At 52.1% G+C, this 25,654-nt stretch overlaps 1 protein-coding gene and 1 long non-coding RNA gene across 47 annotated transcripts in view; one reads left to right on the top strand and one right to left on the bottom strand.

Moving 5' to 3' along the window:
- CELF4 (CUGBP Elav-like family member 4) overlaps window positions 1-25,654 on the top strand; it is an 818,464-nt gene that overhangs the window by 723,849 nt on the left and 68,961 nt on the right. The window lies entirely within an intron of this gene.
- On the bottom strand, window positions 13,388-25,133 carry LOC123024098. The gene is made up of 2 exons (XR_006414852.1): window positions 24,552-25,133; window positions 13,388-13,706 (listed from the first exon to the last, which is right to left on the bottom strand). It is a non-coding gene; the product is annotated as an uncharacterized LOC123024098 (long non-coding RNA).

Below are 25,654 nucleotides of genomic sequence, written 5' to 3'. Positions count from 1 at the left end.
GTGGGACCGGATGCCCCCCTCTCTACAGGATCTGCACATCTTTTGGGGTTCATTCCACACAGCTGGAATTTTTGCATTTTTTTGTCTCTGCGCTGCTGCCACCGCTGTCTTGAAAGTTGCTTTCATGTTTTGGGACTTGCTGAGCTGGCTCGGGCGAGGTTTGATCACCGTGTCAGTTTTGTGATCTCGTACAACTCAACTGGTCACCGTATGTCATGTTTTAATTTTGGGAAGAGCTGCTTTGCAGGGCCGGGGTACGGGGTGTCCCCTGCAAGGTGGCAGAGGTCTATTGCTTCATCCCCCCAAATACAGAAAGACTCTTTAGAAACTCTGTAGGGGTGAAAGTCGGGCTGTGCATCTTTTAATAACTAACGAAAAGGAAAAAAGATATTCTTGAATATAATTAAATGCACTGATTTCAAAGAGCAGGATGACACCTGCCCAGATACGCACACACACTCCCCAAACCCCTTCTCATTACGGAGAGGCCACCTGGGAGGTTCCTTGGCTGGCAGAAGGGAATGGTGTTTAAAAGGGAGAACAAAACAGCCAGGCAAGACCGGGAAGATGGCATAGAAACATAGAAACATAGAGCGAGTCAGAAGGGGCCTCCCGGGTCATCTAGTCTGACCTCCAGCACCAGCCGGCTCCGCTCACGACATGCCCACCATGTGCACGTCCAGCCTATCCTTGAACACCCTCACCGATGGGGCCTCAATGGCATGACCTCTCTTCACCTGTAACTTCACCTGCGCTCATTCTCACCTCCTGCACTTTACCTTGGATCGGTGCCCTCAAAGAGGCTGCCCAAAGATTCCATTTGTTCTGTGTGCCGTCCTGGGATGCAATCGGTAAAATGGCCTCTTGGCTTCATAATTGTCGATGCTGCTAAACCCAAGCCAAGTATTTGACATCAAAATATTTGCTTGATGCTTTTCTTCTGGCCTGGCGCTCCTTGTCACCTCTTTGTCACCTGAGGTCCAGGTGACTTTAGGGGGTCAGAACACCTTCCACCAGCTGGGTCTAATGGCTCAGTTATGCCCTCCTCTGGACAGAGCTAGCCTGCTATCCGTGATTTATACTCTGCAAATCTCTAAGCTAGACTACTGCAGTGCACTCTGTGCGGGGCTGCCCTTGAAGACTGTTTGGAAGCTGCAGGTTGTGCGAAATGTAGCAGCCAGACTAATAATGGGGACCAGTCGGTCTGAGCACAGAACACCAGTTCTGGCCCACTTGCACTGACTGTGTATATGCTTCAATTCATGATGCTGGTTTTAACCCGCAAGGTCCTACACAGGCTGGGACCACAACACCTGGCAGAACAGCTTCCCAGTCACCGTCTGCCCGAACACTATGACCGACCCCTCGGTCCTGCCCCTGACTCTCACCTCCAGGAGAGAAGGGCCTCTTTGGTGGTGGCCCCCCAGTTCTGAAACAAGCTCCACACTGAGGCCTGCCTGGCACCAACCTTACTGTCTTTTTGGCACCAGGTAAAGACCACCCTTTACTGCAGGGCATTCAGGTAGTTTACTGCAGTGTGCTCGTTGCTAAATGGGTCTGAAATTGCGTTTTGTTTCATTTCCTTTTGTTGTTCCCTCTTTGTTTAAGTTACTGACTTTCCTGACTGTTTTATATTTGCATGGTGAGTTTTTATGGTGTTTTCAAAATGGTGTATTTCATAGTGTATTTTTAATGCTCTGCCATACACAGTCCAAAGAGCCTCGGCAATCAGGTGGTGCAGAAATTAACTAAAAGACTAAGCAAATAAAATGCTTCAGAAGCCCACTTTGAAAAATAGCACCGGAGAACCTTGCAGTGCTGGGATGCGATCCGGAGAAACGCCCTTTTGTGCCCCGGGAGAGCGCAATGCCGGGCAGATTCGCTTGGGGGCTGATTCTAGCAGGGTGAAGCACGGGAAATGCTTCCAGCCTAGTTTTGCTGAATGAAGCTCGGGCTCCACCGGTGCAATTTGCCCTTTCCGAATAGAGGAAACCCCACGCAAAAGCTGGGAAATGATGAGCAGGCTGGGGAAGGCAGGCACGGCCACCTGGGGGGGAGACCTGGGAGGGGCTGTGGCCCTTTGGAGATGCTGGCAGGCTGGGCTGGAGTTCCAGGGCTGGAATCTGTTCCTGGAGTGAGTCATGGGAAAGGAGAAGAGGCCATCAAGGTGGCCTTTTTCTGGGCAGGAAGGCCTGAAGGGATGGGGTGGGGGACGTTTTCAAAGCCTCTCATTGGCTTGGAAAGTATCGGATTCTTATAAAAGGAGGTTGGGGAGAACTGGGATCCATTCCCTTTTAATCCAAGTTGGAGGAGAGCCTCTCTTTCATTCTGCCAAAGACAATGTGAAGATGGCAGTTCCTGTATCTGAAAAAGCACGTAAGAGATCGTGCCAGAGGGTGGGAGATGAGCAGATAAGCCAGTACAGGCCAGCAGCTCCAGGTGGGACCTGATATTCCCTCCAGGTGTTATCCTGAACTTTTTAGGCACTCTCTGTGTTGATGAACCCTATCCATAAAATGATCCCACCATGGATCTGGCGGTGGCGCTGGCAGAACCGTCCTGAGCTACGCTACTGCTCTGGAAAGCCGAATGACCCCCCTTTCCATGGAAGAACTCTGGCCGCACGTCACATTTAAGGAGAGTGTACTTTTAAATTCCTGGGCCTGCTTCTCCTCCATGTCAGCGTTTCTGCAGTGGCTCACGAGGAAGCAGCCGGGCAGCTGAGGGCGGGCTCTGTGGGGCCTCGTGATGGAAGTTCCCCCATCCCTGGACTTCCTCGCGTGAAGCAGAGCGGCGGCAGGCTAAAAATACTCCGCGTTCTCCGCGGACGGCTTGTTGTGCAGGGCAAAGCAGCAACTCCTCAGGGGCTTGTCATACATCCTCAGAACGGGGGCGCAGCGTCGGGTTTCCGTATCGGGTGGGAGGATGCACCAGTCGACTTCAGCGAAGGCATCTCCCCAGAGGCGCTGCTAAGAGCAGGGCTGGCGATTCCGTTTCAGCGCTAGAAGCATCAGCGCTCACACCACCCGGGGACCCCTGAGCCACACGGCTCTCAGAAAGCCAGGCCGGCATATCCCGAGGCACCCGTGCTTCCGTCCCTCCTTGTTCCTGCACGACGTCTGTGTTATTCTAGTGACCGGCCAACTCCGTCGGCCTTCTGAAGTCATCAAAAGCACAGACCCAACGAAAATTCAGGCCAAAAAATGGGGAAGCTTCACCACAGGGCTGGCTGGGCTGAACCGGAGGCCTTTTATTTTTTGGGATAAATGCACATAGGATCAGGCCCTCCCTCAGCTAGGTGCGATCTTATGCATGCTTACTCAGCAGTTCCGCTGTGCTCAGCGGGAAGACAAGCCCCCGTCTCCGAACGTGCCCCGTGCTTGCTGAGGCCTCCAAGCAGCCGTGGGCTTCTTTTGGTCTCAGAGGACATGCATGCAAGACGCAGTCAGAGGCATGTTTGGAAAAGTATTGGGATGAACACAGACGAAAGCCAGCGGCATGGTCCCTTCTCCCACCAGCCCAGCATGAGAATAGCAAATGCCTCGATCCTCTATGGGCAGTGGGAGAAATCCACTCCCCTCCAACGTTAAGATGTCCACACAACTGAATGCACCACTGCACTTCAAAGCATGTGATTTTGGGGAGCATCACGGGACTGGATGAGACCACAGGTGTGCTGAGGCCACTGTTCACCAGGTCTCAGGTGGCTGGTTTTTCCCCTCACCTTCTGCAGCAGCCAATATAGCACAGGTGGGAACAGTTTCAGCCCAAGGATAACAAAGTCAGGTTTGGGGAGGTGCCAAAAGCAACACACACACACACACACACACACACACACATGGTCCTATTGTAGCTTAAGGCTTTTACTACCAGAAATTATTTATTTTCTTTCTTTCTTTAAAACTTTTCTAGACCATCCCATAACTGAAGTCTCGGGACGGTCTAACAATATAAAATGTAAAAAAAAAAAATTAAAACACAACACCCTTATCCAACTAATAATAACACTCCAACAAAAACAGCCAGGTCTTAAAACATTGGGAAAATAAAAAGGATTTGGCCTGCTGCCAAAAAGAATAAAGTGATGGCACCAGGCGAACCTCTTTGGGGAGCAAATTCCACAATTGGAGTGCCACCACAGAGAAGGCCCTTCTTTGGGTAGTCACTCTCCTAATCTCTTTTTTTGGGGGGGGGCACCCAGAGCAGGTCATCTGCCCCAGATCTTAAGGGGTGGGCAGGCACATATGGAAAGAGACACTCCTTCAGATAACCAATTAACCCTTCTAAGAAGCACTCTGACCTTTAAGATGGGGAAAGCTGCTCAAAAGTCAGGAAATCAGCAAATAATTGGTGTTCAGGTGAAAGGGGAGAGCTTCCTTCTGGGGAATCCCACGGTGGCGGATTTGACTCCCAGGTGGGGGGGGGCACAAATCCTCCCACAGAATGTAACCTGGGATGGGCAAAGCACGCCCAGAATTGGTTCTGTCTGTTGGAGTTTCCTGGAGAACATAAATATTTTTAGGAGAGCTCACCTAAGAGCCTAGAAATTGAAGTTCCTGCCTTATGCCAAGTCAAAACCTTTGCCCAGTCAGCCTGGTATTTTCTGTGCTGACTAGCAGAAACTTTCCAGAAATTTTTCCCCTCCGGGGTGCAGGGGCTGGGGCTCGGACCATGAACCTGCCACCTGCAAAGAACACACCTTAAATTCAGCCCGTCGTAAATTCGGAAGCAGAACGCATGTTCGTATCGGGGCAGGAGGAGCAGGCCACCCCATTCCCCACAGACAGCCGACCTTGCTTGGCTGCCTTGACAGAGGGACTTGAAGGCTTGCGCGACCTCGTGGTTGAGCGGGGAACGCCTGCAGCGGCCCACCGCCGGGAGTACGGGCCGTTCCAAGTCCTCTTTTAACTCCTTCGGTCTCCCCTCACCAATCTTGCTGTCTACAGCCTTCAACTTCTTTGTCACTCAGCCCTCAACCCTTTGCGCTTTCTCTGTGCCTTCCGAAGCTCCAGCTGAGACCTAGGACATGCCAGAATTAATATGTACATCCGTAGACACTGGGCTAGATAGGAAACCTGTTGTGGCTCCAAACGAGGAGGGTCTCTTGCTTCTCCATAGACATATGATGGTCCTTAGGGCAGTTGTCATCACAAATTAACGCACCCCCTTCCGCCTGAGTTCATTCCCAGGCTATAGTGTTTGTGTATGTGTGTGCGCGCGCGCGTTCAAACTTAAATGGTGTCTTACGAAAGAGTGCAATGCCCCGATCTTCCTCCCCCAGCTGCATTGCCTCTTGGCATGCGCAGAGTTCACCTGTCCTGTAAGGAAGCGCATCGTGATCCATCCTGACACATGTCAACATGGATCACGTCAGGCTTAGCTATGGCCGCCCCAATGATGTTGTAGGGTGAGTTCAGTCCTTGACTACATTACACCCTCCTCAGCCCTGAAGGGCCATGGACGGCATTAGGCTAATTGGTTCTGATGTCTGAAACCTATCGGAAAACAGAGGAGCCTTCACAGAATCATAGAATAGCAGAGCTGGAAGGGGCCAGAAGGCCATCGGTCCACCCCCTGCTGTTGCAGGATGCCATGTTACACCCTCCCACTCAAGTGGCTGCCCAGCTGCACCTTGGATGTCCCCAGTGTGGGAGAGCCCCCCGCCTCTCGGCAGCTGGGTCCACTGTCGTCTTGCTCTGACAGCAAGGAAGCTTTTCAGTCGCTATCAAAGTCTCAGCAGCCCAAGCCAGCCCCCAGCCAGGTGGTCTAGCAACATCTGGATGGCCACCCGTTCCCCATCCCTGCCTCTGGGGGTGACCGGCAGCCGCAGAGGAAGGGCGGGAGGAGATACCGCCCGAGTGGCTCACAGAGTCACACCTCTTCCTTTGGGTCACATCCCTTCGAACTGAGTGCAAAGCAGCGGGTGCAGCATGGATACCGGCACTCCAGGGCTGAAGTGGCCGAAACAGGGAGACCCAAGATACTCCGCGAGGGCATCATTGCCGATTAAGGCGATGCGACTCCTTCCGATCGTTTCCATGAATATTTCGCCTCACCTCGACAAATGAGGATGCTTGCTCAAGACGCGCAAGCGCAGAGGTGGGCTTGTGATTTCTCAGGGGCCGGGCGCCTCCCTGGGTTGTTTCAGTGCCAAAGCGAGTGAAGGAGAAATAGGCAGGGTCGTTCGGATGAGGACCCATCTGGACAGCACCCTCTGTTTGCGGTGGCATTTCTCAGCTCGCGTAGCTGATGGGCCAGGAATATCACTATTTGGGCTGGACTATTTGAGGACTTCCTTCACAAGGCACGTTTTGCAAATCTGTGGCTACGTTTGAGACACTTGGCCCACAACTCAGGTGTGTGATTTTCATTCTCAAAGATGGCAAGTATGGTTATTAGTTGGATTCCTTAGCATGTGGGGATTATGTTTCCTTTTATGAGCTTCTTTCCCTCTGATTTTGGCCAATTGTTTAGCCCTGACCCTCCGATCTGCTCCCAGGGATGCTGTCCGGGAACCACAAAACTACCCTCATCTGCTTTATCTGCAAGGTTAGGAACAGTTTCTTCTTCATCATCGTCATCATCATCTGGCATTCATTTCCTGCCATTGTTTCCTCTTGCACGGAACCAAGGCAGCTTATATCGTCCTCCTGCACTCCAGTGTATCCACACAACAACAACCTTGTGAGGTAGGTCAAGCCAACAGAGAATGACTGGCCCAAAGTCACCCCATGGACTTCATGCCCACGTGGGGATTAGAACCTGAGTTTCTCGGGTCCCCAGTGCAATGAAACAGCGAAGCCAAGGAAAGCAAAGCAGAAGGCGCTTATGTTCACTGCACCCCTTTGTGGCAAGACTCTCTTACTGTCTTCAGTGCATGCTATGCAGAAATAATTTCTTTTTTCTGTCCTGAATCTACCATAAATCTGCTTCAGTGAAAGGCTTTGAAGAAAAAAGGGGAATCAGCTCCTCCACACCGTTCCAAGTTGTCCAAGAAAAGGGGATGCTCTGAAATGTGAAATATTTAATGTAGTGTCTCTCTGTGGTTTGTAACACAAGCTGATATTCCTATTGTGGCCTGTTTCCCACTGAGATGTACACGGAGGCGACTGTTCTCAGAGGGCCTTCATTTTCTTTCCCTGTCTTCTGTCGGGAGGAGCTGTCCAAGGTCTCCTTCCGAAATTCACATCCCAGATCAAAGAGTGATCAAGTGCCCCAGTAGTTGGGCATGGCTGGTTTCCTAACGAGGACTGGCACAAGCCACCCGGCCAAGATGGACAATTCCCGGCCCCGACTGTCTCCCCCCAACAGACCGTCTCCCTGTGCATTCAGCCCGAGCGGGTTGTCAGGGTCTGTCTCAAGAAAAAGAAGAGGTGACGGGTCTGTCAGGGAGAGCGCGCCCACAACCTCTGTGGCCAAGCGCCTCCCACCCGGTCCTCCAACAGTGAACCTCCAGGTCATGTTCTGCAGCCGCTCCAGTGCAAGAAACCCCTCCAAGTGGAATTAGACATGTTAATTAGGTGGAAGGAAGCCATGTTTATTGAGATTGTCAGTTCAATTTTGCACGCTCAGTAACTGGAGGAGAGGGAGGGAGAAGGGAGGAAGGAAGCAAGCAAGCAAGCAAGCAAGCAAGCTGTAGGAAGAAGGCTTTAGCATGGAAGGGAAGGGAAGGGAAGGGAGCTTTTTCCTGCCACAATGGAACGGCTGTCAGACTTGCATCAGATCCCATCAGCTGGAGGGAGGATGACAGTCGAGTCCAACAGATGACTGACAGGGGTTAAGGGCTGCCAGCTTTCTTTCCCGCGTCGCCTTCTTAATAGCAAGCTGAGTCCTGTCCCTCATGCAGGCAGTGTTCTCATGCCCCGTTCCAGATCATTTTGATGGAAAAGCTGTCCGTAATGTCCTGATTTCATGCGACGGCACTTCCAACGGCATCTGCCCCAGCTGAGTGGAGCCCCACTCTGGTGCCCCTTGGCCGTCTCATGCGGCTTCCAGGCCGTGCCTCAAACCGAGCCTGATGCAGGGCCAGGGCCCATGCTCTGAAGTGCAAGGGACACTGCCGAAGCCCACAGCATGCACTCTGCAAGGCTCAATCACTCCCTGACATGGAAGAAAGGTGTGGGAATGTGCCTGTACACAGCTGTGTGCAGGCTGAGGATCTGCACTGGGTGTGCGTGAACACACGGCAGCCATTAATGCACAAATGGTCCTTAAACAGCACCCTTCGAGCCCAGCCTGGGCTGATGGGTAACAGCACATCCGTATCCTTGCCGTGCCCCTCAATCCGAGCTCCTCTTCCTTCAGAGATGCTGGACATAAAAGCGGGCTGAGGACTGTGGCTCCTTCTTTCCGCCTTCAGCCCCTTCACCTCTCTTGCAACAGCTGCAGCATTTGCCTTTCAAAGGAGCCACATTTCGTAGCCATCTTTCTCAAGGAAAGGAGCAGTGCCCAGGGTAGAGGAGTGGCGTGAAGGATGGCCATCTCTTCCCTGCCCCAGTTCTGGCACTTTTCCTCTCAAATTGGAGGAGAGCAGCTGATGTCCAGATTGGCTTTCCTGGGACTTCCAGCCTGCTGGGTGGCTGAATCTATCGCCCCAACCCAGAAGCGTGTCATGGACGCCTTCATGGCTGGATTATCCTCCCAACCGCCGCCACTCAGTGGCTCAGCCCTTTGGAGTTTCACCCTCCGAAGCTGAGGTCCGCCTGCTCTCAATCTAGCTATGGAGACTGGGAAATCTCTGTAGCAAGATGGTAGGAGGTTCTTTGGAGGCAGTCGCGTCCCTCTTGGGTCTCCCAGGTTGAGCACTTAGACCATTGGCCTGGAGACACTGTTCGCTTTCTCGGTGCCGCGGAGTAGGTGGTTCTGGGGGGAAATGGTGTTGTCTGTGCTAAGACTTGGGCATCTGGGATGAGGAGAGGTGTTGCCGCCATGATGGAGAGACAGTGGCGGGAGCTTGACTGCAAGAACAGGGGAAGGAGAGTTGGGCCGTTGAAGGCCTTCCATCAGAAAGGCTGAGGAGCAAGGAAAGCCTTCAAGAGCTACCAAAGGATCGTGAGATGGCAACGGCCAGCAGAACTTGCTTCTGTCTTGCCTCTCCCGAGAGCTGGGACTCCATGGGAGAAGCACGAACTGGGTCAAGATCTCAGCACCAGGCTGGGGAGACCCGCCTAGCCAGATCTGTCCTAATGGCCAGAGGTTGTGTACACATGTAGCTTTAGAATCAGGTCATAATGAAGAAAAGAGTGCCTTTGTGTGTGTGTGGAGCATGTTTTCACGAATGCAAAATCCCGGCACAGACTTCTACTCCGCCTGGTGCAAGGAGGTGTGTGTCTAGCTTAGTAAGTAAGACCTAACAGGTTGCGTATGTGTCAAAGAATCTTCCTCTTTGGAAACCAACAATTGGCCTTGATTCTCACACTCGGTTTCCATCCGTAGCCTGCCTCGAGCACGAGGGTGTTATTTTCCCAACAACAATGCTCAAAAACAGCAATGATGCATTTGGCATCAACGGCCCATGGAGCGAAATCCAGCAGCCTATTTCACTAATTCCCTGGAGCCGCGTTCATTCCCAGCTTCATTATTTAAATGTTCAGGCATTGGGGAATAATGGCTGTTTGGAATAACGGTTCCTTTGGAGGGGCAACAATGAAACCTCTCTGCGGCGAATTGGCAGCGTCCACATTAGCACCCAAGTCCCCACACGAGGCTCCCATTTGGGTGTTCCATTGCCCAGTGGCCCCTCCACAGCATGGGGGGGCCACGGCTTAGCCATTGTCGCTCCGTTTCCAGCTACCGTGGGCTACATTTCGCGAGCTAACGATGCATGTGCCAAGGGAATACAGGTGCAATTCAATTGCGCATGCCATAATGTTACGTCTGACCCATTGAGTGTGATTAAATGGGTTTCACTTGGCTACGACGCCAGCATTAGAAACACTTTCATACTTTACAAACCACAACATTCAATTATGGGAACGGAAGCAGGAGATGAATAAACATCATATTTCCGTGCGTTTTTGAGTTTAATTGTATCGAATTATCCAATTGGTTCCTCCAATAAACAAAGCGCAGCTGATGATCAACAGGTTTTTTATTTCTTTTGAGCATTCCAGTTATTGTTTTAAACCTCTCCATTTATTTAAAATGCTTCAGATTGCAAACGCAATTGCTCTGCTCCCTGTTTATTGCTCTTCTCTGGAAATCGGGAGCTTCGGGCGCTTTGACAAATGGAGTAAAAAGGTTATCTCATTTGGCTGTCACTCCTGCCACTGCACTCGCTGCAGAAAATTCTTGTTGCGAGCTTTAAAAGCCTGGAATTGGACCGGGTATTATTTTAATCACACAGAGGAAGTTGAAGAGGTGGCAGGAGAACACAACGCACAACAGATATTTGAAATTTGTAAGTACCGAGGAAAGAAGGGCAAAGAACTGGCAGGGATTGGTTTTCAGCCAGCCGTAACTCGGAAACGTGTGCCAAAAGATGGGCGCAAGGATTTCAGAGGAACGGAGTGGACCGGAGCACGTCGGGATCCTGTGGCAGAGTTCCTGTGTGCAGGATCCTGAGGGTTGGGGTCTGAAGTCCTGCAATGGAAAGCCAGCACATTGAGGGGAAAGGTCCTCCTTTCGCCTCCTTCCCTTCTCTGCTAGCATACTATGCTCAGGACTCCCATGCAGGGGGATAATCAAACATAAAATGCTCCAGCCACCACCTGAAGGGAAGCGCTGTGTGTACCACCCGGCCATTCTTCTGCCCATGCCTGGCGGTTTCGCAGGCACAACATCGGCGGGTGTGTGGTGTGGGCACAAACAGCAGTGTAACCTGGAAGTGTGGCAAATGGCCCAGGGAACAACAGTTTGGCCGAGGAGGTAATGCCAGCGTGGCGTTTCTTGCTGCCGTACGTTTGGGCCTGCCTGCTTTTCCTCTAGTAAGGAAGACAAGGAAGCTTACATCATCCCTTGGCTCATCTTCATTTTATCCTCACCGCAACAACCCTGTGAGGTAGGCTGTGCTGAGAGTCCGTGACTGGCCCAAAGTGATCCGGTGGCTTTCATGCGTCCCACCCCAACGTTCTAACCATGCTGGATCTCAGTAATACGAATAGGTTGTCGTAACCTGCCCAGGGAGCCGTGTGTCTAAATGGGGCAGGCTAGGAATCCAATAAATAATAATGATAGTTGTAACAACAGCAACAGGGCTTGCCTCTTGCAGAACTCCAGGGGCTTTGATTCTATCCATATATAAATTAATTGGGAAAAAAACCCTTTGATTTGGGAGCAGCATTAAGGCACTCAAAAATCCATTTGGGGCACAGTGGCTACAAGAACTCTCAGAAGGTTACAGGGCAAGAGGAAGAGGAAGAGGAAGGTGGTGGTGGTGGCTGCAGGTGGGAGAAGTGCGGAGGCAAAGTTCACCTCCAAGCTTCTGCAAAGCAAGCAGACGACCATTTCTGACTTTCCAACTGCAGAGCTCCAGAGCAGGAGAGATGGAAGCCAAGATGCCACCGGGATGCCTCATTTCATGCCAGTATCACTGGGTCTTCACTCCCCCAAAGCCCCGAAACCTCTCCTCTGAGGTCACTCCTGCAATCGCAGAGAAGCAAACAGACTTGCTCTTCCAGGGGGACTGCAAGCGCCCCTCTGGCCCGCCAACACTTCTGTGGGCCATAAGACTGCAGTGTCATTGACTTCAAAGCAGCTGGTGTTAATTTTTGCATAATTTTTACAGGCAATACCTCCCCACTACCCTCCCGCAGCACATGCCTTCTAGATGGGCGGGACTCCAACCCCCATCATTTGCGGCTAGCACCCGACCAGGGAAGGCTGCCTTGCCATCAAGCCAAGGGGTGCCCAGGGGCCGGCTGAAACCTGTTCCCAGCTCAGGAAGAAAGCACCCAGGAGCACTGGGCTGCAAAGAGCCACCCCTCCCCTCCCCTACTTCTGAAGGGGCACGGAGGCAGGGCTGCTTCCCAGGTGCAGCGAGCGGCATGTGGGGACCAGGAGCAGCCATAGGATGCACAAGGGGGTGCAGCCTTCAGAGCCAGGGGGTTCCAGTTAAAGAAACACCTGCAGATTTCTTTCTTTCATATTTTTAAACCAGCTGCCTGCTGCTTGGTGTCCTACAATCTCTAAGAAGTTTGCCTTAAAAGTAAACAGATATAAAAATATAATAATAGTAAAGCAGGCAATATAACAAAGCAGGCAAAACAATGCAAAAGGACAAATGCACTGGAAGCATTGAAGCTCAGAGGGAGCAGCACACCTGCTTTGGGCTGAGCCCGAATGAGCAGGTGAGTCTTCAAGAGGCTCTGAAGTTTGTCACAGTGCCTGCTCCTCAAACCGCATGTGGGGAGCCTTCCAGAAAGCATGCAGAGAAGGCAGTGGAACTGGCAGAGTCGAGCAACATATGCACTCTGGGTTTCACTCTGAGCTTCTATGGGGCCATCTATGGTGCAGAACCCTATCCCTTGGATAGATAGCCACTCCATGGAGAGCTGCTTAAAGTGCCAGTTGAAGCCCACCCAACTCACCTTGTGCTCCCAGAACCTGGTGGAGACCCTCTAGATGGCAGTTAGCAAGACATCCCGCTCTTGAGTTGTACTCAACCGATTCCACACATTGCCCAAGTCTTCCTCTGCCTTTGCCCATCATCACGGCCTCCACCACCATGCTGGGCACCGAGCTGGAAAGTGAGATGAAGACTAGAAGGCCAGGATGGGCGCTGAGAGCGAAAGCAAGCCTACAGTCTCCGTTCCTTCAGCTTGTTTGCGCCCTGCCTTTCCCACCACAAGGAGACCGCAAGGGGCCACCTAACCCCACTGAGCACAGCCAGATGCAACCCTCAGGAAAGAGAAGCCTTGCGAAAAAGTTAGGAAAAAGCTTTACTCCCACAAACCTTTCAACTTCCATGCTAACATGAATCTTTTAATCAAGAACATATGCATGTTTTCCATAACTTTGTTCACCAAGAAAGGTTAAGTTATACAACCAGATACACACCAATAAATTATAGAGTTATTTTTACTGTTTGTGCAGTGTGGCAGTTGCTCCAGATCTCTGGGAATTTAGTCAAATCCTTCGCTGGGTTCTGAGGCTTATATTGTAATTCTCTTCGTGTTTACTCAGAATTACATCTCACCGAGTTTAACGAGACTTACTTCGTTGTAAATGTGAATGGAGCAGAAGCCTTGCAATGCAATCATATACTCAAATACCTGGAAGTTAGCCCTGTTGCTCTCAGTGGGAATTACTTCTGAGTAGACCCAGGTATGATGGTGTCCTTAATCTATTTCTGGTAGATTTGCATAGGCATGTAGCAAGAACACACGCTGCTCTTGAAAATGGGAGCTGAGACTCTCAAGTGGTCGGACTCAACATCCACCAATGTAAACCTATTTATAAATGCATGTATTTATTTAGGAAAAAAACCAAACGCCATTTTGCACATAAAAGCTCTCCAGGTGGTCTGCAGAGGAAAATCAGGCAAACATTAAAACATTTTCCAGCATCCCGATTCTAAAGTTTCTGCTGCAAATTTCTTCCATGCCTGCACTCTTTGAAGGTTGGGATGCTCAAGGAATTCATCCTTTGCAAATTCCAATCCAAACTGCCTTGCTCTGTCTATCGGAATCCTTTGGAATCCAGAATTGACGTTCTCAATACTGTTCTCTGAATTTTGCAATCCATTTCTGCCTTCAAACAAAACAAAACTGAACAATCGAAAAAGTATGTTAGAGACACATAGCTTCAGAGTAAATAGATTTAGACAGACATATTTTGTCTTTGCCCATTTTGTGAAAAAGCTCCTTTGGAAATACGTATTTGACTGTGTATTTGAATATGACCTTTCATGCAGGTTTTTTTCGATATAGATTAATGTAGCAATGGGAAGGCATGGATCTTTAGAAAAATGTGCTAAACTGACACAGACCTGAGGCTGCACTGGGTAGATGGAAAGTCTGCATTTCAGCTGAATGGGGAGTACTCCCTCCCCACCCATTCCCCCCACGGGAGGCCCCGAAAAGCTACATAGAGAGGTGGAGGTCTAAATCATAGCCAGAGCTGCCGCGAGGAGGATTCCTCAGAGTGGGCTGAGGGACCGTCGGCAGGTGTAATGCTCTCCTTTGGGAAAGTTTCCTGCCTCTCAGGATCTAGGTCCAACCCAAGGACAGCATCTTCAGGCTTCCGAAGCTCCCAGTGGGAAAGGCTCTTGGAGGCATGGCAAGGAGCCATCCTCCTGCCTGTTCTTCCAGTGGTTGATGTGTCCTGGCTGGGTTTATATCAGCCGAAAGGTTACGCACTTTGTCCTTAAGTCGCAAGCCCCCAGCCCGGTTGACCCAAGACTTCAGCGTCTGAAGGGGACAGAAGGTCTTCCAGGGCTCAAACAACTGGAGGAAAAGATTGATGAGATCCAAAAACTCCGAGCTGGACCACCTCCACTCAGTTTTACCAAGACTCTTCCCTGCAGCTCTATAAAACGGCATTGGGGTGGCATCACAGAGAGCCAAGAGACCCCAGAGCACCTCCGGTCCCGGGCCCAGGTATGTCTGGGCATCAAACGCCCCCCCCCCTCACCTCGCCTCTTTACCTGGCCCAGGGAAGCTCTGAATCGGACCCGAGTTTCTAAGTGCACCAGGCCACATCCTCTCCGTGGCTTCTCCTCGGCAGCAAGAGGGGATTTATTTATTTTATTTTATTTTTTAAAAAAGAAAACTATATATCTGGCTGCCTATTAATTTAAATCTAGAGCCAGGAAGAAGTCAACGAGCTGTAATTTATGACCTGTCGAGGTCTGAAAAATTCCTTTTGACACCGTATTTTCAGTTATTACATGCTCTCCTGCGGGGCGACAGCGTAATTCTGTAGGGAGCCTTCCCGAGAAGTCTGCACAGGCAAAGGGCAGCCGGGGCTTTCTTATTATCTGCTCACTTCCCTCCCCCCCCCGCACCCCCTGCCAGGCCTTTCAATCAGGCCGCCATCCCAGCCCCCTCCCTCCGCTCCTTTTCTCCTCCCAAGCTGATCCAGGGGGGAGTGCGGGGGGGGGAGGTCCCCCCACGTTTGCTGAAGGACCGAAACTGCAGGATGTCCCGCCGCTGGGGAGGGGGCTACCCCCAAGCTGCAGGACGTCCCGTTTTACTGGGGGACCCACCGCCACCAGGCGCTGCAAATCCAGATGCAAGCTGCACGCAGACGGCGTAAAAGCACAGCTGCCAGGGGGTGATCCAGCCCACCCCGGGGCCCCATCAGTGGGGGGGGCACACAGCCACAACCGCCCCATAGCCCCCGTGTGTGCGGCAGCTGCTCCATGCGCCTTTGCTTTGCGGAGAGGTGCGGGGACCTTCCCTCGAAGCAGCAGCAGCAGCAGCAAGCGGGAGACGGGAGGGAGACGCTCCACACGGAAAGTGCGGCAACCGACCCCTGGTGCACTGCTTCCGTCTGTCTTGGGAAAGGGGCCGCTCGGAAGGGAGCTGTTTTCCTCCAAGCCAATATCCGCGTCCCAGGTGAACGGATGCGATCCAGGCAGGTGCCAACAGCGCTCTGCTTCCGGCACCTCCTGAAAGCATTTTGTATTTCAGGAAGCCTTCCTGAACTAGCCAGCCGTGGGTTTACTGCTTTGGTTTAAAACATGTTCATTATCATTCTTTTAGCTCCATGCTGGAATAGGGAGTGGTGCAGAAAACTTGGGAAATAAGTAACCGGAAAGTGCGGTGCCCCCAACCTGCTCCGTATCTCTTTATTTGTCTGAAGTGTTTTAGTTCGTTCTTGGGCAGACTGGCCGTCTTCCGGAGCGCCTCACACGCGATCAAGCCGAACCAGTGCTGGGCAGCAGCCAGAGTGCTGGAGTGGGGACCAGGCAGAGCCAGGTTCTAGTCCCAGCTGGGCCATGAAGGTGAATCTGGGCCATGAACAGACTCTCAGCCTGGCCTGCCTCACAGGGTTGTTGTTGTGAGGATAACAATGACACGGAAGGTAACCTTGTACGCCATCTTGGGTTCCTCACTAGAGGAAAAAAGGCAAGGGATGCATATAATTTGATGACGATGACGACAACGGTTTTTCTCGCCTTCCCAGAGTACATTGGGTTGTCATGGTCCCTGTGAGAGCAGGCAGGGCTCAGTCTCTCCTAGAAAAGCACCTCTGTTTCAGCACTGTTTCCTTCTGAAACTCCACCTGGATTTCTAACAGGCTCTCAGGAAACGGCAGAATCACCAACAGCATGTGTGTGTATGTGTGTTAGAGGGAGAGGGAGAGGGAGAGGGAGAGGGAGAGGGAGAGGGAGAGGGGCAGGGCCGGGACAAGACTGTATTGTATCTGTATTCCAGGTGGCTAGCAATCTTATTGCACAGGTTAGAAACAAAATCTTAATTTAAAACATAGCTAAAAACCCATAAACTGAACGTACATTGAGAAAGTAAAAAGTAAAAGCTCACCCATGGTTTCATGGTCCCCAACAGATCAGCAACAGACCAGCTTCCACGCCAAAGGCCTGGCTGAATCAAAACCAATCAAAGCCATCGTTAAACCAAGCAACTCCCAGCACATCCCACCTCCGTCAGCACTGTTTTTCCTCCAAATGGGCAAAGATTTTGACGCATCCTCCAGAGCCAAGTGCTGGCCGAGAAGACTTTTTGCCATGGCACACAGTTTTTGGGGGCGCCGAAAGGGTGCGAGCACCTCTGCAGTGGGGGACTCACTTTCCCAGGCAGGGGACTCACATTCTCACCTGTGCAGCAGTACAACCTGATTGCACCTCCCACCCTAAGGGATGAGATAGCACACCTGGCTGGGCACGCTCCAGGGGCAACTTCCCCTCCATGACGCCAAGGATACGAACTGGCACTTGCACGATCCTTACAAAGACACCTAGCAGGCCAAAAGAAGGCCCACTGATTTCGGTGGGGCTGCCCCATGAACAGGTGCTTGGGTCGGAAGGCTGTGTGATAAAAAGATGGGCATGTGGAGCCTGAGGGCAAATAGCCATCAGATAGAATGGCCTCTCCCCCAGATAAGCCCAGTCTGGCACCGAGATGCTCCGAATGCACCAGCTGCCCCAGGGAGGGCAATTCTTGACCCACCGCAGCTTCCCCATGTGTGGCTGGAAAAATTGCAGCGCTTTTCCTGGCAGATGGGTTAAGACGCTGCTACCATCGCAGGCCCAGACTCAGGAAGCTTCCCTGCTGGAGCTCATCCTGAGTCCAACTGGCTCCCCGTCTCCCAGGCAGAGATGAAATTCTGCTGCCACGGACCAAGCATCATGCATCACTTTATTCCCCGTGCTTTATTCCCCACGCAGATGCGCACACTCCCTTCTCCGGCAGGCACAAGTGCTCTGCAATTTGGGCAGCTCTTCTTTCCTCCCCCCTCCCCCCTCCCCCGTGCTCCTTACTTTGATTTCTCACTTAGAGCCCATAAACCTGTTTACCATTCAACAGCCACTTTGAGCAGTCTTCAGTGAATTGCAGCTGAGATGGGAAGGATGCCTCTCAAACCGGAGAGTGAACCCGCACACCCGCCCCCCTCCCTCCCTCCCTCCCCACCCCTCCCACCTGCCCCGAGCTAAGATTGTGGGGCTTTGTACCTTTGCAGTGCAAGCCAGGGAAAATCTTTTGTTGCAGCTTCTCCTTTTGGAAATAGCTAGCTGGTTCTGGATGCGCAGCCGCCGCCGCAACACAGTGTTCATATTACCCAGTGGGACAGGACCGCAAAAGGGGCGCCGACCAAGAAGCCCTAGCCAGCCATGGCCGCTTTGAAGAGACTCCATTCCGTTTCTCCTTCCCTGCCTCCCCCCCCCCCGCCCATTTCCCCTCACAGATACGACGCGTGCTCAGCTTTCACTGAACTGTTCGGGGGAAGGTGCTCCCCAGCAGTCCCCCCACCTCCAGAAACCGTGCCACCCTTCCGCAAACCTAGGGGTTCCCCATGAGCGTGTGGGTAGCTTCCCCCTTGCCCCTCGGAGGCTCTGCTTTGGCAAGAGTCCTGGTGGGCCGCTGCTCTTTGAGGTGGAGACCCCCTTGCAACTGAGACACTTGAGCCAGCGAGTGCTGGTCCTGAAACGGACCGAGCTAGACATTGTGAGGGATTTGTAGAGGCTGCCCCCTCCACGCACGCACGCACGCACACACTCACAGAGAGAGAGAGAGAGAGAGAGAGAGAGAGAGAGAGAGAGAGAGAGAGAGAGAGAGAGAGAGAGAGAGAGAATCTTTTTCATGCATGTTGCTGGCAATCTCCAGCAAAAGAACCCGAGGTACCAGTTCTGTTTTGCTTTGCATTGTTGCAACTTCTTACTTGACAGCACCGTGGCGATCCAGGCTGGGGGAAGCTGTGTTTTTCCCTTCGACGGCTAGCTATGCCTCGCCTTCCATAGCAACCAAGAGGAAGGGCAGCTGACGGAGTCCGTGGCAGACGGGGGAGCGAAGGGGGCTCGGCCGCACTCCGTCCATCATGGCCTGGAGGGGTGTCTTGCCCCCAGACAAAGGCTGGAGGGAGCGGCTCATTCTGAGAAGGAGCTTCACCTGGGCAGGACTTCTTGTGTGTGTGAGAGGGATGTAAGACTAGCAGGATAAAGAGCAGAAGGAAAAACTGTGCAGCACAGCAGGGCCACTCATCAGCCTTTGCTGAGGCAGGATTTGGGGTGCAGTGTGCCTGCTCTGCCTGCCGCCTTTCTCCTGTGCGTGTTTAGGGACCCCCTTCTTTGCAAGGGTGGGACTGGCTGTGATGGGCAAAGGGTGTCCCCACACACACACACACGCACACGCACACACGCTCTGCCGGATACAGAGCAGGCCCCATGCCATGGCAAAAGGGTGCAGGAGATGGAGGAATTGTGCAAGAGGTGAAAGGACGTCCTTCTCCACATGGTGCTCACCGGAAGCTGCACCAAGGTGGCCACCAATCCGGATGGCTCTGAACATGAACTGGACGCGTTCCTGGGGGAGGAGGCTTCCATGGCCTGGTCCTGGTGGCTGTGTGCTGCCTCCAGGATGCAAGGCTGGCCACCCGTGGATACCAGTTGCCGGGGAATATGGGTGGGAGGGGCTGCAGCACTCGCCTCCCGCGTGGGGGTCTCCTGCGGCTGGCTGGTCCGATGGGAGCAGAAGGCTGGTGCAAGGCAGCGCTGCTCCTCTGGGGTGCTCCTCCTCCTGCGCCAAGCCACTAACCAGCATGCCCCCTGCCTCCCCTGCAGGCCTGGGACCCTCCTGCCACCAGGGGTGGTGGGAGAATAGAATATATAGTTGGCTTCAGCGCCACTTTCTACTGCTCAGCTTGCTTTGTACTCGTGATCTCAGAGTTCCTTGCCTCAGTTTATCTTTTTCTACACAACGTATTTTTTGGTGTGTACTCCAATGTGCGCTTCACTGCACTGTGGTGCCAGGGGGTGCCCTTCCCTCCCCCCCCCCCCCCCCCTATGCTCTTGTGATTTTGAAGTTAGGGTGTGGGTAACAAATGGGGTGACCAGTGGAAAAGGCATCCCTGCATGGTCCCAGCCTCTTCCCCTCCCCACCTCCTGGCATGCCCCCTTTTTCCCTTCTGGGGAGTGGGGGGGGGCAGCCAGCACAGTGCCAGCTGTGCCAAGTTCATAGGATCACAGAGCTGGATTCCAACCCCCTTGTAGCCCTCCCAACAAGGCCCAACAATTTGGTTCAGGAAAGCATCAGTCGATGCCAAGGCAAACGAGCCTTTTTCCCAGCAAAGGCAGATGAAGGAAGCCTACAGCACACCTAAAATCCCCAGCTTGCCTTCTTCCTCCCGTTCAGCCATGTGGCAGTCAGTTAAAATGCATGCAAATATAAAACTAAGCCCCACTGCCGCAAAATGCACACACGAAGAGGACCACTGGGAAAGGAAGGGGGAGAATCTGCTTGGATGCCCTTCTTTCCTGCTTAGGTGCTCATCAGGACGCTGGGTCTGCGAGGTTCCGCCTCTCACCACATCCTCTGTAGGGCCGTTAGCTGCCTTGGTCATCCACGCGGGACAGAGGGGTCGAAGGGCGTTAAGCAATGTAAAGAAACCGTGAATGGATGGGTGTGGGAAGGCCCACGCTCGGCTTGGAGAGTTTCGTGGGCAGCAGGCCAGTCCGGATGCAATGAGGTGGGTGGGTGCGGGGAGCCGGGACTGGTCAAGAGGCAGGCCTGACGCTGAATGGATTTGGGTCGCCTCAGTGCCCGGGGGTGGCACCCCTGCCAATTTGGTGGCATGGCCTGGAGTTCACGAACCTGAGAGGCAGTGTAAATAAATAAATAAATCACAGATAACTCCAAGGCAGCACGATGTTCCCCTCACCCAGCGAAAGGACTCCCAGGATAGGATGCAAGGAAAGATTTCTGCCTGCGTGTTGGTGCAGGAAAACAATACTGGGTCTGATGAGGCAATAATCCAAGTTGGCCGTGGTCTCCCTCATCCACAACTGCAGAAGAAACAAATGCTTTTGTGAAGGCAAAGATGCGTAAAGGCGGAAGACGGCTCCCTCCCTTCCTTCCTCCCTCTCTCTTCCTCTCTCTTCATCTCCGCAGTTGTCCATAAATGAGAAGCAAATTGGGCAAGCTTGCAAAAGCAAGTGGAGAAGAAAAAGGTTGGGGTTTTCTTTTTTGGAGATCTTTGATAGTATTCCATATAATTCAAAAATGAGGAGGGGTGTTTCTTTTTTTCTTTTTTCTTTTTAAGAAAAGGGGAATTAGCAAAAGAATTGGTTAAAAAAAGAAAGGGAAAGAAATGTGGAGGGAAGCATGTGGATGAATTTTAATGCAATCAGAAAGCTGTAATAATGGTAATAAAGGGGTACATTCAGACGTCAAGAGAGGGAGAAGGGAGTAAGCGATGCCGGAATTTAAATCAGTCCTCGACGCGTCGCTTCGCCCTCCTTTCTTCAAATGAAGGAAATGGAATTTTTAAGCACAGCGAAAGAGGGATTAACAATGGGCAGGTTTTTCAGCCTTTTGTCTTTTGGCGAATCCTATTTAATCACTGCCTTTAATATTAAGGAGGCAGTGGGTAAGCGGAGCTCTCTCCAGCTTGGGGGAAAAATATGATATACAGAGGGAAAGCGAGATAACACAGAGATGGAGGCAACTTTAAGGAAGTGTTTCAATTACCTATTCCGAAGTCTTTAAAAAGTGAAGTTTAATTTGATCTGAAATGTCGTCACAAGTGCCAGCGTGCGGCATAAGGCGGGGTGGAAAGTCTCTCCCCAGCGCTTTCTCTTCATTTCCTTTTCCTTTTAATCTCTCTTCCTTCTGTGTGCAGTTCCAGCTGTCCCAGGAGAACTGGGACTGAAGTGGTGCAGTGTATTAATGTCACAGCCTTTTTAGGTTTCTGCAGGAGTTTTCCTTCCCTTTCTTTCTCCTGAGCCCCAACAGGTCACCCATTGAAATGAGTTTAGGGCTGAAACTTATCTCCCAGACACACCAGCCTTCACTCGGCCGACCCTGCAGAGGGTCTCACATCCTTTGAAGATTTGCTCGGAACGCGTGTGAAAATCCCACTGTTCTGGGGCTTAGCCGGGATCGAGGATTACAGCGGAGCGTGCGTGGGTGGGTGTGAGCAAGGCAGAAATTTAAAACGGGGACTCGGGTGCTGAATGCCTCTCGATTCATGTTTCTCTTTGTGGGAGAGGGAGACTCCAGTGCTTAAGCTGCTTCACCCTATAAGCAAACCTACCTGGGAGAGCCAAAGGGCAGGAGGAAAGCGGATGAGGGGTTGAAGAAACTGGACGAGACACCCCTAAGGGCTCTCCAGAGCCAGGGACCATCCCCTGAAGGCTTCACGTGTGTCCTGGGAAAAGGCTGTGCAGGCTGGCCTGCCCCACTCGATCTGCGGGTGCATGACACCCCACGGACAGAGAGAAACAGACTTCAGGCCTTGCCATGTTGGAACAGCAAGATCCGGACGAAGTTCTGCTCAAGCCCCTTGAACACAGGGAGAAATCTCTGCTATCACAGAGCCCGGCTTGTGATGCTGTGCACTTTTCTTTGTGCAAAGTGTGACCTCTCCCTGTGGGTGGGGCAGGGGGCCTGGGCCATCTGCTCCTGTCCTGGCCCCCGGTGCATTCATGGTGCCTTTTACCCATGTTCTGCCCCCTACACTATGGGGCAGGGGGGATGGCGGATTGTACATGCATCTCTGTGGAAAGGGCTGCAGCTCAGGGAGGACCTGACATCCATGGCAGAGCCCCCACATCACCTGCAGAAAACCCAGGTGCGACCCCCCGCATCTCCCGGTAGGGCTCAGAGAGACGGCGGAGGGTTTCTGCCACCCGATGGGAGGACGTTTCGGATGTGACATCCTGAATGCCTAGAGACCAGGAACAGGAGCAGTGTCTGCCATCCCGAAACCCCCTCCTCGCTCCTCAGGGCTCCAACGGCCCTTTCAGGCATTCTTTGGGGATATGCAGGGCAGGGAGGAAGGGGCATGAAGGCGTCTGAGCTCCATCGTGTTTAGAATGGAGCCAGCGCACCTGCAGGGATGCCGGAGCCACTCAGGCCTCCAGGTGAGCTGGGTGCTTCCCTCGTACCTGCAGGCAGGCACAAATGCTCTTGTATGCGGAGCACACCTGGAAAGGTCTTCCCTCCAAGTCTCCCAAAACATACCGCATGGTGGAGAACCAGGGTGCGCCCACAAGCACTTCATGGATCACTGCCTTGCTGTGGCAAAGGGGCTTGCGCAGCACAACGAAGCTGTGAGCTCTGCCGGGCAGGCCACCCAAGACGGACAGGGCATAGCAGAGAGCTCTGGCAAGGCGTGATCCACTGGAGAAGGAACTGGCAACCCACTCCAGTGTCCTTGCCATGAAAGCCCCTGGAGAGTTTCGAAACTCAAATACTTTGGCCACCTAATGAGAAGGAAGGACTCACTGGAGATGCTGGGAACGATTGAGGGCAAAAGGAGAAGGGGACAGCCGAGGATGGGGTGGCTGGATGGGGTCCCTGGGGAGGTGGGTGTGGGCTTGGGTGGCCTAGGGGGATGGTGGAGGACAGGAGAGCCTGGAGGAAGGTTGTCCATGGTGTCATGAAGGGTCAGTCATGGCTTAGCTACTAAACAAAAAACCACAAACGCTTCCAAGAGGAACATTTTAAGCTTGGTTCAGCAGCTCTTGACTGGGACTAGGAATCCTGCACAGGAATTCTGCTGCCCCGTTTTTACTTACAGAGTGGGAAGCCGTTGGCCTGATTTTCCCTGCAATTGGAAAAAATGGAACTTCCAAGATCAGAGGAAACAAGCGAGACCCCCAACAAAAGAGTGTGCAGGGGTGTGGGAGGAGAGGGGTGAACGCCAGAAGGGGACAGCTCCCGGCTCCAAATGATGGGACTTAAGAGACAGCCCTGAGTAAGGCTGCTGATGGCATGAGCAATCCTCGTGATGTACGGGGTGCATTGCCCTCTTCGGGGGACGAACAACAGCGTGATGTCCTTCTGCGCAAGTCAGCGTGGCGAGGTCTCCCTCGTGCTTCTCGCTGGCTTCGGAGTTGGCACGGCCCACCTGGGCTTCGCATTAAAAGGGGCTGTTCCGGGCACAAGGCCCAACAGCTCCAAAATGTCTCGTATCTCTGAGTGCTTCCAGATGAGGCTCCTTTCAAATGCATTTTTCTTATCTATCGCACACTATAAACTGCAACAACTTCTTTGTGAATGTTGTAAGTCTAGCAACTTTTTCCAAAATTAGTAAATATTCCAATATACACAATTAATAACATGATGTTTTTAAAAGTAAGAAATACTTTTGAATCACTGTCCATATGTACATTTAACTCCACTTCAGCCATGCATCTAATCATTCCATTTCACTGTCCCTTAATTGGCCTTATGTCTATCCAAATTGTACTTCTGACTCATGAAAGGCCCTCCAATACGCAAAAACGACTATTTTCTTCCTGCCACTTATTTGTACATTTTCTCACCATTTCAGGTGAGGCTTGTATGTGGCCAACACCCCACCCCATGCACAGATCTGCCCATGACCCTCCCGTGTTTTCACACCGCTTTATTTATCTCACTTTTATACCTCCCACTCACCAAAGCCCCTTTTTCCTTAATGCTGAGAATCATTTATGGAGAAGTTGTAGGACCAGCTGCGCACTGTTTCCAGATTGCTAACACTTGGAGCCACCCAGCTGGAAGCCCTCCTTGTCTCTTCGGGCCGCATCCTGCAGCCATGGTCAGTTGCCTTCCAGTGAACCCGAATTGCTGGGTTGGACATTTTGTCTGCGCCTTTTCAGGGGACGTGTGTCCACCGAACCAGTCTATCTATCTATCTATCTATCTATCTATCTATCTATTTATTTATTTATTTATGGGGTTATGGATTTATATCCTGCCTTTTTCCTACAAAGGGCTCAAGGCAGCTTACATCATTCTCCTCCCCCATCTTATCCCCACAACAACAACCCTGTGAGGTAGGTTGGGCTGAGAGTCTGTGACTGGCCCAGAGTCACCCAGTTGGCTCCATGGCTGAGCGGGGACTCGAAGCCGGATCGTCTGAGTCCCAGTCCCACGCTCTTTAACCACTACACCACACTGGCTCTCTTGTGAATGGAAATAGTGTAACACACATGCAGAACCTACCTTGAGAAGCTTCAGAGAGGCTCCCAGAATTAAATTACTTGAGTCATGCTCAAGATGCGAGTCTGTCGGTCTACGCGGTGCCCGAGCCCAGCAAGCGATTCTGAGAACTGCCCCTTTCTGGAGCAGAACTATGCCCTTGACCAGAGCACCCGATTGTGGGCATAGCCCTTGAGCAGATGCTGCATTGCTTCCAAGATCTTGCATTCAATTTATTGTCCATGCTCTTACCTCAAATTAAGGATAACCTAAGGAGACTGGGAGATTTCTCTGGTAAATAACTCACGGTGAACTATTTCACACGATTCTACTGGGAGCAGGGAGGGTGACGAGGAGCATGGTGATTTAAGGAGAAAGGTGGAAATGCATTTCTTGCTAACCTCAGGCTGCATTGATCCTGCTGTTGAGTTAGCCGCAGTGTCTGCCGTGTGCCACGGGGCAGCGTGTGAGAGGTCAGCAGGATGGATTGTGAGGTTCTTCTGCTCTGAAGGAGAGAGCGGAGGGAGAAAGTAGGGGAGAAGAGCAGTGCCGGCCAAAGGCCATTTCCTCACATTGGATTTTTCTCGCACTTGGAAGCGGGCTCATCGCCATATCTGGGCTCGCGGGTGGTTTCTTTCACCCTCAGCTCAGGGAGATTGACTGGTGATGTCAACTCTTTTTATTTTTAGTTTTTGCTATCTCTTCCGGCATGTGCATTGGCTTGCTCGGAGTTAGGGGCCTAAAAAAGGAAGCATTGGCCGGAAGTGCCCTTGCAACTTTTCTTGGGCGGAGATGTGGGTTCTGCTGAATTCTGAAAAAGAATCCAGAGTGGAGCATAAATGGACATTTGTACTTTGCATGAATAAATCTGGAAGAAAACTTCCCCTCATACAGTGTAGTCATAGTCACGAATCTTTCTTCCTTTGTTTCATTCCTTCCTTTGTTTCTTTCCTTCTTTCCATTATTTTATTATTCTGGGAGAGTCCTGTTTTTCTCATAGTTTCTGCACTTGGCTCTGTGCACATGCACAGGCCTCGAAGAGCGTTCCCACCCATCTATGTGCTAACGAAATGCAGGCCGGCCCGATCCTGGCACCCGTGGCTTCCAAAGTAGCCTGCCACCTTCAT

Source organism: Varanus komodoensis, unplaced genomic scaffold (assembly GCF_004798865.1).
Source record: "Varanus komodoensis strain SLA01 unplaced genomic scaffold, ASM479886v1 scaffold22, whole genome shotgun sequence".
Classification (NCBI taxonomy): domain Eukaryota; kingdom Metazoa; phylum Chordata; class Lepidosauria; order Squamata; family Varanidae; genus Varanus; species Varanus komodoensis.
The sequence above is the reverse complement of the archived record's forward strand: the minus strand, read 5'-3'. Positions and strand labels throughout refer to the sequence as shown.